Source organism: Vidua macroura, chromosome 1 (assembly GCF_024509145.1).
Source record: "Vidua macroura isolate BioBank_ID:100142 chromosome 1, ASM2450914v1, whole genome shotgun sequence".
Classification (NCBI taxonomy): Eukaryota; Metazoa; Chordata; class Aves; order Passeriformes; family Viduidae; genus Vidua; species Vidua macroura.
The window spans coordinates 122,994,154-123,006,677 of NC_071571.1; positions in this window are offsets into that span (position 1 = coordinate 122,994,154).

Here is a 12,524-nt window from a genome sequence, read left to right on the forward strand (position 1 = left end):
TGCATATGCTTTACACCGGTGCTCCATTATGTACTTGAAATCTGTCTCGATGTATCCACCCATATGGATAGGAGCCTGTCTTTTGGTGTTGAGAGATGGAATTCTTCATCAGAATTAGTGTTCAGGGTATGTTTTCTTATGTGCCTCTGGCCAAGAAGAAAAATCTGAACTGTGACCAAAGGAGATATCCACAGAAAATTGCAGAGGAATGATGGTCACTTGGCCAAGTTTTTTTTTCCATGGAAGGAACCATGTTACAGTCAGAAAAAAAGAGTAGTTCTTTGTTCCTGAATGATTATTCTTCCTCCCAAGCTGTAAAAGCTACATTTGAAAGCAAAACCCAGATATTTTTAAATAAAAAGGAGCCTATGTCATGAGGACAAGGGGGAGCAGAGGGAGGAAGTAAAGGCATTTTTAAAATGCTTAGACTTAGCATCACAAAAGCTATTCAAACTCCATGTGTAAATCCTTGGTTCTCTTTGGTTCATCCATCACAAGCTGGGCACAAAAAAACCCCTACTTTTCTTAAAATTCAGCGTGACATTAAGTTATTTTATATATCATTTAGACATTCAGCCAGGAGGACACAATTTTACAGAATATAGGAAAAAATAGAAGGAAGAGCAGATTCTTTCAGAATGCCACCATGCATTTTCCCTAGTATAGTATTTTTTTGTGTAATGACATTTTGTGATTTTAATCACACCTGTTTGTGATGTAGAAGTTTAAAGAAATTTGGGATTAATATTATGAACATCTGAATAAATACAACACAAGCTGTTGGCAGTCTCTGGGCAATTGTAATGGGATTATGTCAAATGTCAGAATCTGAGCAACAATATTCAGGGTTGTTGCTAGTCTCTCCCTCATCTGAGCCCAGTATTGTTTGGACCATGACAAAAAGAATGCAATTTTGCCTAATTTCTTATTTCTCAACAGACTTGCTTCTTTTTCTCTCTTTCTATCTTGCCTCTCTCCCTTTCTCATGATCTATGAATTGGTCTGCAGTTTTTGGAAAGATAATGCTACGACACATCAATTCTCTAGAGTATTTTTCATTTTCTCTGTGTTGTCCTTTTATCTGGATCTGAGAATGAAACAGAACTGATAATTGAAGTTTTCTACTTAGTGCCATGTCTCAGTCTTCCAATTTTCTAATCATGGTTTCCATCTGGTCTTCACACCTTGATTTTTCTCCAGGAGGAATCAAAACATGGAGAAGCTGATGTGTATGTAGCTCACATACCAATATGGAGAGTAGATGGAGTGTGGGAGTTTGAAAGCAGTTGTGGAAGCCACAGTTCAGATGTAATGAGGTGCTCTAAGCTGCAATTATAGCAGGAAAAATTACATCACTCTTGCCAGGAGGCATCAAATCCACATTTCATTGTGGTGCCATGGTTTGGTGTACCTTTATGTCATTGCACAATGGTTATGGCCAGGCTGACAACCTCTCATGTAAACTAGGAAATTGTGTTTTCCTTATTTTTTTAAGAAAGTGTCTACCACGCCAACAGAGTGTATATCCACAGGGTAATAAGCAGATATATCTGTGTAACTGTATAACTGTATCATCATAGCCTTTTACAACCTGGAGAGAGGCAGACAACTTCCTTCTCCTGCAATCATGCAGTGCCTGAGAGCCCAGTTAAAACAAGTTTTGCCTTAATATTTAATTCTCCAAATCCACAGTGACTTTGACATCAGAGATGTTAATTTATTCTAATTTAGTGGTTTTTTTTCTGTTTTTGTTTTTTTATTGTTGGGTTTTGTTTCGTTTTATTCATATTAGTAACAATAATCTGAAAATTATTTCTTCATCCAGATGAGTTTTTCCCGTGTCTTTAACATATTGCCTTGTGTTTCACTGGGGGACCATTGTAGTAGTTGCATTCCTTACACATATGACAGGCCTTCACAGAAACATAATGAAAACATGTAATGGAAAACAACATAAAGAGTTCTTAACAGATATTAGCAATTGAGAGTGAGTTTTCTTAACCTGGAAGTTCTTATGTTTTCTGTGGGATATCATCCTAAGTTCTAACTCTATATTTTGAATCTTCTTTTCATCTGAGGCAGGACAAGTTTATTTGATTTTGTCTGTGAAATCTAGCACTGGACTTGCTCCACTGCACTTTTTTGTCAAAAAAGTTTGAAAATATGTCTGTGAGCCCAAAACTCTCTGAGGTTTTGGCCAATTTGCAGTCCATACATCTACAGCTACAACCTTGGAGTGCTGTTTTACAGCATTTTGTAGACATTGGCAACACTGAGGTGGTGGCATTTTCAGCCAACAAGAACCTTTGGGAGAATTTTTTTCACCCAGGTAACATCCAAAGTCTCCTCTTTAACTGAATGCATTGCAATCCACTTTCATTAGCAGTCATGGCAATTGAGTCTATACCTGATCATACTGTGGTACTAGAACATAGAACAGAACACAGAGAGGCATATGCTAATATATATGTAGAAGGTGAATAAATAATTTGCCTTATTTAAGTAACATTCCATGTTCTGTAAACTTTTAATATCTCTACGTCTATTTAGGCACTGTAGGACCCTTAGCTGGCTGCTTTAAGTTGGATTCTATTTTTCACCATTTTTTCTTCATCATTCTTCAAAGAGTCTATGTATTTCCTCCTTGTTTGGATCAGATGTGTTGATAAATTCTTCATACTTACTCTGATCTACCTGCAGATCTTGCCATGTAAACTTCTCCCCATATTTGCTATTTTCATTACCTAGAAGTATTTTTTACTTGTTTAGCTTTACCCAAAATCTTCCATTTTTGCAAGCTTTTCCCTTATCTGCATGACTTTGTAGTCATTCTCATCTCATTCTCCTCCCAGTAGAAAGTGTACTGTTTAGTGTGCTGTATACCACCAGCATTTTTTTTTCTTCCAATGAAAAACATATGTGCCAAACATAACTGTGATGGCAGTCTGCAAAAAAGCAGTGTCTTCCTATGGGTGTGTTGAACATGCACAGACATGTGGGGTTTTTTCCTAGGGCCAGTGCCAGAATCCTGCTGATATATTAGACATGGAAAAATGTTTGTCATTAGCCATCTCCTGAAGGATTTTTCCCCTCACAGGTAGTGGAAAATATTCCTCTTCTACTTATCTGTTTGATTATTTTGGGTATGTCCAAAAGCAAAATAAGCACACTGGTTTTAAGTGAGTGTATCTGTTTTATTCATTATTCTAAGGCCAGTGTAGTCACCTGGAGCTGTATACCAAAATCTAATGCCTGGGAACAGTATAGATCAGTGAGCTGAGGGCAAGGAATGCTCCAAGTGTGGCTCAGGAGCAGAAGATGTCTTTGGCAGCCCTACAATACTTTTATTTCCTTGCTAAACAAGTCTACATGGGCCCCAGAGCTGGACTACATGATGACATTGTGACATTTCCATCTGCAGAGTCTGTTTCACTGTCTTCCATAAGCCATATCATGAAACCATCATGCCTTGTTTGTAAGACAAAGCTTCAGCTAGAGGTCTAAATGTAATTCCTATGGCAACTCAGGAGTCATAGGTGGGAGTCATCTGTTTTATTGCTGGAACAGCCTGACTGGAGAATGCACAGCAGTGAAAGATCCTCCCCTCTTGAAAGTGTCAAATTCCTTACCTGCTTGGCTTCTTTTCTTTCTAAAGCATAAACTTTCTTCATAAGACCAATAGGGTGACATACTTCAAAAGCAAAATAAAGACACTCTTTACTCAGCTTTTATTGACATTTCTACAATAGCTATCATTTAGTCACCCAGGCATGTAATTCCTCTACTTTTTTGTGGGAATAAACTCAACCTGAATATCCACTCATCTTCTATTACTTGTAGGTCCTCTGAAAAAAATGTGAGGAATGTTTCAGGCAAAAAGGAAGCTAAATTTTAAAAAATAACTTTCCTTCTATTTCTAACCATTTTTTCTCTTTCCATTACAAAAAAAAAAAAAGTTTTAACTATGGTCTGCAATCATTAATATATGCATAGATTTTCAACTTAGTTGGCTCTTTTCAGCTTTTTATTCCTCCATAAAAGGTATTTTCATTTCTTTTTATCTTTATGCCACTCACTTCCTCAGGTGTTTTCTAGAGGTTTATGGTGGTGAATACATCTTTTGAGTCAGATGCTCTCATGACTGGGTTACCAATTCGCCCTCAAACATAATCTCTCTTTTGTGTCATCTTTACAGCTTGTTACTCATGCTCTGTGGATGCTGATTTTATTGAACCTTGCTGATATTATTGCATAATTTTCTCTCTGCTTCTTGTAGGAGATCATGTTATCTGATTTTTTTTCTCTTTTTCTTCTCCTAAGCTAGTATCCTAGTATCTATGGATGCTAATAACTTTTTCACAGAGGCCCATGTAAGTTCTTCTAAGGAACTGTCCTCTGAAATAATGCCATTTATTGGCATTATTATATGCATTATTTATATGCATTATTTATATGCATGTACTGCTGTAGATATATAGCTATGGACTCAAACATCAGTCTTTTGAAGTCGAGTCACAGGATAGGCAAGGTTGGGAGGGATCACACTGGGTCATCTGGTCTGATCTTCCTGTTCTAGCACAATCATCCCATAGCACACGGCACAGGATTGTGTCCAGGTGGTTCTTGAATATCTCCAGTGAGTGAGACTCCACAACTGTCCAGGAAAGCAGAGCTCCATTTTGCATAACAGTGACTTGGGAAGACAAAACACCATCACTCCCAGCATCTGCCCTTCCTCCTTCTCCTCCCAGTAATAAATGCTCAGCATGACACCAAACAGTAAAGAATATCCATTTGGTCAGTTGTGGTCAGCTGTCCCAGCCGTGCTCCCTTCCAACTCCTTGTGCACCCCCAGCTGCTTGCTGGAGTGGTGGGGTGAGAACTGGAGAAAGCCTTGATGCTGATCAATAATAAAAACAGCCATGTATTATCAGCACTGTTTCCAGCACAAATCCAAAACATAGCCCCATAACAGCTACTATGAAGAAATTAACTCTATCCCAGCCAAAACCAGCACACAAAGCATTTTAAGAAGTATTGCTTTCCCTCAGCAAGTGAAGGAACTTTAAAAAGTTTTATCCTCTTCTCCAAAAGGTGCATGAGCATATAACAGAGAGGGCAGGGTTAGAAAAAGTTAGAAAATCCATCAGAAGGAGTAAAATCCCAGCTGAATTAAGCTATGCAAATGGAAAAGATAATTTTAACCCAGAGTCATTGAAAATTTCTAGTTTAGCACATGCTGGTTTTATACATTGAAGATGTCATACTGTAGAACTCACTTTTAAGTGTAAATACTTTTATTTACAGCTGCATTTACAGAAGAAACAACTAATAAAAGTTGTTAAACTGAAAAGGATGATATAAATAAAATATCTGATTTGGGTAAAAAATTAGCTTCTTCTTTAAGGGCCCTTATTTTCTTAAGATAAACATTGCTGTTTATTTATTGTAAACCCAGTGACATTGGAAAATAGTTTCTACTCTAAATTCTTTTTCATATTTTCATATAAACCATGTGCTTTCCAGACAATATGTATTAAATTAGTTTTAATTAATTAATTCAGAGTTAATTAATTAAACTCTGTTCAGAGTGCTGTTTATATATATATATATATATATATATATATATATATATATATTCAAAATTTCTCACCATTATATTAATAAAAATCTCATACTTCCTCACTAAGAGTGTGAGGTACTGAAACAATAGTCTGTGCACCATGTGGTACAATAGCTGGGTAAAAAAAGCAAAATTCCAGAAAGTAACTTGCTTATTTAAAGAGCTACTTAGAATATAAGTATCTACATCTAAGAAAGTGGTTGATAATTCTTTCTTTCTACTGACAATGTCCTTATATAGATGAGATTGCATAGAAGCAGAGCATGTTCACCTGTTTTCAATGGTAAAAGGAAAACCGAACTTTGACATCCCAAGTTTTGAGGGCAAGAGCCTTCTTCCTAGAAGAAGAAGAAACAGAGGGCTTAGAAGAGGTACAGAGCATGGAGTTTATTCCTTTTGCTGTCTAGGAAGAAGAGAAGAGTCTGAGGTTTTGGCAGAAAGTGGTGCTTATATAAATGTTTAGGTGTTATACATACTGTCTTTTATTTTTTAGATAACCCTTAGAGAAGTAGGAGCCTCAGAGCTGCTTTCATCCTTATCCAGAGGGGATTCAATCCCTTTATCACACTTTCTGTAGACTCCCAAATAAAGCTTTCTATAAGTGCAGAAGAGCATTGTCAAAAATCATTGGCAAGGATCTACAACTGCACAGCCAGTTGTAGAAGAGTCATGTGAGAGGCCCAAGGGAAAATAAAAATGGTGGTTTGGATACCTAACTGGAAGAGTTACAAATCTCAGCCCCTGCTCCCAGAACTGTGGCTGCTGTGGACAGTGATTTTGGCATGCAAAATGTCTAACACTATGCAATGCAAAATCTCTGACATTATGCATTTATTTTTAAAGATAGAATGCAAAATGCATCATTTCAAGGAACACAGGCTAGAACCCACCACTTGCAATGGAATAGTGTACATCTTACCTGAGGATAGGGGTACCACTTCATCTCTAAACCTTGCATAGGCTGAGCAAGTCCCCAGAATTTCTAGGTAGAAGCCAGCTCTGAAGTATGCATTATTTCATGCAGAAAAAAAATCAAAAAGGGAAGTAAAAATTAATCCAAATGATTTTTAAACATCATGAGTGTGCTCTCTTGGATGTTTTCTTAATTTGAAGTGAAGGAGAGCATCTGATAAGCCTGGATCTTACCCTACAAATAGGGTGGGGGAGGGAGGGATATGAGCTCTGTAGTGCTAGGGTCACATAAGGCCAGATTTTGCTACTTTTATTCCAGCTGCGTAGTTGAAAGGGTTACTGGCTTTATGTAGTGGGATTAATGGCAAAGTAAGATAATACAACAGTAAAGTCATGGTAGAAAAACAAAGACTATGCTATTTATCTGTGCATGTAAAAATATATTCAGATCTGCATATATTCCTAAGCTTTCACATTCCTCATCCATGAAAAGTTTGGCAAACCTTAACATTACTACAAAGAGTATATATTAATCCATAGAATTTACTTCATAACTTTTTTCCCCTGCACCTTAGCCAAGCTTCACCATGTGTGTGCATAAGAAACCCTTGACAAAAGCCAGCTGAGGGCTGAAATGTTGGAAATTTGTCCTCTTCACCCTTATGAATAAATCTTTCTTTAAAAGCAAGGAAAAAATCCTCTTGGCTTGGAATATCTCAGCATGCTGACTGTGCACAAACCAAGGCTGGAATAATTGTACATTACTGTGATTTGTTTTTGTATTGCCTCCTTGTCATGTTTTAAAAAAAGAACACAAGTATTATAATTTTGTATTGCTGTGCACCAGGTGCTTGCCAGATAGCTGAGGAGGGCCAGCTGTTAGCTTTTAGGAGATGCCAGTGGAAGGACTGATAAACTTTTTTAAACCAATGCATTCAGAAACCTGTAACATTCCAACAAGTAGTATAGCACTTTCTTGCCCTGAGAAGGAGCCCTAGCAAAGCACTGAATCCAGATTTAGCTGTCTTTTTAGAAAGGAGAAGGAAGGAAAAAAAAGGCAGCAAAATGTGCACTGTGTGATGAGCTACTTCTTCATGGACCACCAGTGAGTGTTCTGCAAGCTACACTTTGGGAACCATGTCTGTAAATGATGCCAAATGAAAGCATGGTCTGATAAACCCAAAGAAAATAGTTGTCTGTCTCTACCTACCCATAGGCTGTACAGTGAAAGCACTGAGGCTTGTTCCATTCCTACCCTTGACACCTAGGTTTATGCAAGGTGCGGGTATATGAAGAGAGTTTATATTGAAAAGAATGTGCCATCAGAAAATCTAAGTGCAAGTGCTATCAGTTTGCTACTATTGCAACAGGATGATTTTGGTTTTCCTGCAGTTAAAACACAAATTTTCCTTATTTGCCATTTGATTTATAGCACCAGCTGAGTTTTCTTTTGTTTGTGCAGATGCTTTAATAACCAGAGGTGTTCTTTCTTGTTCTATCCCATCCTTTAAATTAAATGGCTTTCAATTAAGCTTCGCTCCATAGATCTGATCTGGCACTATACCAGGTAGCAAAGTTTGCCAGTGACTCCAGCAGAAGTTGGTTCAGCTCTGCCCAACAGTGTGTGCGGTGGGAGGAGCACTGCAGATTTCTCCCTTTCCTGTCATGTCATGCCACCATGACTGTGGTCTGTGAAAGCTGATAAGAAGACAGAACATACATGGGGGAGGCCAAAATTTCACTAACGAAACACTAATGATATCTGAGGATATCCAGAGCAAGGCTACAATCTTGCTACTGTGCAGTCACTTTTTCCAACTCTTCTTCCCATAAGTAAATACTTATCTCAACCCATAGCCACTCCTTTTTGTCCCTCCTTTATCAGAAGGGGTGGGGGAAGGGGAGTGGATGATTTGGAGTTTAATTTCCTGCTGGTATTAAAACCAGCACACCTGACATTGTGAAGAAGATGAAAAATTTGCCCATTTATCTCCAACAGCAAAACTAACCACTGGCCACCAGAGTTAATCATTAGGCAGAATCAAAGTTTTTGAAAACTATATTGTACAAAAAGTCAGGGAGTCTATACCTTGAGGAAACTATTATGTTTAGGGGTAATGAAGAAAGAAGCAGTTGCTCTCTACTAAACTGTGTGAGACAAAGACGTGCTAGAAGAGATGGCATCCAAACCCAATTCTCTGACTTGTGCTCTCAGTCTTCCCTCTAGTCATAACCATGGGATGGTAAATTTGTTTGGCTTAAAAAAATCAATTTTGTATCAGTCATTTCACTTTGAATTAGGAGGTAAGCTGACTGTAGGTACAATGGATGGTATAATGGCAGTATTAGCTGCTGAAATAGTTTGCAAAGAAGCATGTCAATTAAGAAAGCATCAGAAAAAAAGCCTTGATGAAATTCAGTTCGATAAATAACTTATATAGATAAAGAGGTAAGAGATGACTGTTCCTAGCATCTGGCTGGTCTCATTATTGACATGGCCCAATGAAAATTAAAAAGACAAAGCTCTATCAAACAACCTTCAGATCAGATTTTTTTGTAAAAAAAAATTCCTGCTGGTTTCCTGCTCCTTCATCAAGATGAAAATATCTTTTTGAGTTGAGCATCTTTTGAGAAGAGAAACTAGCTCACTTAGTAGAAAGAATCTTGTTCTTCATACTTTTGTATCAATTCTGAGATTGCACATGGGCATGCTCAGATAAGTTTCAAAAACTCGCCTGCCACTTCCTTCAGCGTGTAGCTTCCCTTTATATTTCAGAAGCTTAAGATCTGCATATATCTGAACTGTTCTCCTGGACTCTATATATTCTAAAAAAAGGGAAAGTAAGATTCTACTGATTTTTTTTTGTGATTTCTCTCACCTAGTCCCTGAACCAGAAGGTGATTTTAAAGGCAAAATAAAAGATATAAATCTGACTGGACATAAGGATTAGAATTTGAGGAAGAAATAAAAAAATATGGTTTGGGAGTTGTTTGTACATAGATGAAATTGCTGATAGATTTTGCATAAAAAATGAATCTGGTAGATCAATACAAGTAAGGAGAAGTAAGAAGTAGGGATATGACTGCAGGATCTGATCAGCAAAGCAGGATGAGAATGAAGCAGGCATAGAGCAGAAAGCCAAGAGAAGGCAGAAATCAGAGAAAGTGAGAGAAGGAGGAATTGCAGAACGAGTAAGAGGCAGAATAAAAACAAAGATGATAGAAACATGCACATTAGATTTAACTGGAGTGACAGTTAAAAGAAACCTCTAGCTTATATTATCTGCTGGCAAAGATAAACCATTTTTGGTAAAAACATTTTTAATCCCTGTAACTTGTATTTCTATGGCCCACTTTTTCATACCAAAATAAACTTTCTCCCACATTCTATATCACTCTGTCATTATGACTGTTATTTCAACTTTTCCTTTTGAAAAACATTCAGCCCTCTAATAGCCAGTCAGGGAGAGAAGATTTATTTTATCCTTTTTTTTTTAAACAAAAAGAAAAAGATCATAGAAGCCAAACTGTACTGAAGAAAAGTGCAGCAGAGTAGTTCCAACACACAACACTTTTTCCAAATGCAGTGAAGGTACAAGACAAGTTGGTAGCATAAAGCACATGACAGAACTGAACAAAAGAAAAAAGTTATATCATGTTAGGCTGGTCCTCCCTTCACTAGGAGAGAGTTCTAACTCTCTTTATACCTCTTCTAAGAGTGAGAAAACATCTAAGGGTAAAAATGAAGACAAAGTAAAACTGCAATGTATACCACCTCCCTCCAAGGGCAAAGGACATGGTATGGCTTCTGCTTCCTTCTATATGCACGTTGGACAACATGTATTGCTGCTTAATTTTATCTTTAAAAAATCTCACTTTTTTTTCCAGGTGGTTGGCTTGCTTCCTTCCCTTAAAACCAGCTCATGTTAAAGGGAATGTAGGGGAATTTTGGCATTCTCATTTCACATTTTTCTCCTCTTACACCATTTTATACCACTAAGCATTACTCTGTTCCTTTCAGCACAAAGGTCCCCAGTTTCCTCTCCTGCAGGAGAAGAAAATGAGCAGATCTAGATATTTTGTCTGCCTCTCTGCTTACTGATTTTTTTTTTTTTTGCTGCAGAATTCAGTGTCAGCACATATTTCTGGGGCCTGAGGATATTCAGCATCTTGGTCAAGCCTCATACACCCATTTTCTCTGCTATAGGAAGCAGATGTCATTCATTTCCACAACTGGAACATTGCCTCAGGTACTCGTGTGTCCTGCCCCTGGTCCTGGCTGAGTCTGTCCTGCCTCACAGGCATGGAGAATGCCTCTCTGTCCTTAATCATTTTTGAAAAATGGAATAACTTAAAATAACAAAGCCCCAATTTTTTTTTCTACTGTGGGATATCTTGCTTATCCCAGTACTTTTCATTATTATCTTCTTGCATTTTATATTTCTCACCTCTTTATCAGTACTAGAGTAGGCTTTGTCAATTTCCTTGGTGGGACAAAGACACTTTCTGGCCAACCTTCAGAAATGGACAATGATTGATAGAAACAAGTTCCAACTTTTATTCAACATTTTATATTAATTATATCAATTTGCAGTCAAAGGAGTTTTATTGAAGAGGTGATAGACTCATTCTGTCAAGCAGTATTTCAATGAATCAATGAATCCTTATTTTAGAAAACAAAACATAGGTCAAACTTGAATTTTCAAATATTTAGCCTACCAAAGATTTTCAGGGAAGGAGAAAAATTCAAAATCCTACAGTTTCACCATGTGATGTTCCTGTGCTTTGTTTGAAGCAGAGAGGAGAAGCTGACAGCTTTGTCATTAATAGTACAGTGACATCCTGTCACCAGATGACACAAGGAAAAAACGACGCACCACAACTTTGGTCATGATGAAGAGACTAATTTATTTTCTCTGACTCCAATCATTTATAGTTCTCAAAAGGTGCCAGTGGATTGGAGGGTGAATGTACCACCTCTTCAACGACACTGGACAAACTACCTGTACATCAAATTTCTCCACCTCTATGAAAGAATGCAAACAATAGGTTTTTTACAGAAAGTTGTGTGAGAAAGTTCTCTACAAGAATGTAAACTCAGAAGGCTTTAGAAAACTCTTGATAATCAGGGTGACAACATCCAGACATGGTCTGCTGCATATAATCTTCCCTCCACTGTCTGCATTCATCTATAGGAAAGGGAAACCAATAAGATCCATTTCATATAGACAGAAGGAGTTATATCTATGGTAGGGAGAATTAGTCCCTGTGAACCCCTGTAATCTGAATTCAGTATATTAATTAAAAAATACAGATTCAAGTTTTTGGGGGAACTATAGGAATGAGAAGGAGAGAGCCATAATGTTGGAGAAGTGGACATTGACACATTTGAAAAAAGTGTCATTAAAATCTGTGTGGCATACATTGATACATTTTTTTTATATACATAAAACAAAAGAGCCATTTATTAGCTTAAATTTAAAAGGTTTTTCAGTTATTTTTGTGCATTATGGCCAGTTTCTCATGATGTATTACTAACATAAGTCCATCTGTGAACACTTTAATGCTGCATCTTTAGTGAACAGTGTTTATCACATTCATATCAGTTGAAAATGTGAAGAAAATAATCCCAAAGTTTCTAAACTAAGGTTTCACCACATAATGAGCCTTCTTGTTCTCAGCTTAATGAGGGGTGAGTATCTTGAAGATCATGTGGAAATCAGTATGACTAAACAAAGGTAATTTCACCACCCACCCTTCTTCCTTAAAACAAAGTGTTCTGGACAACTATGTGTAAATAAAGTACTACAGCTGTCATCACATCAAGTCAGACAATATATGAATTATCTTTTCAGAAGCTGTATTAGCCAAAGTTTATATTACATGTTTCTTTATTGCTGTGTAATTGTGCGATATTTGTTTTGGACTAACAAAAGGTTGAGATTATGCAATGTATTTTACATTGTGCTACTCTTGCAGTGTTAATGAT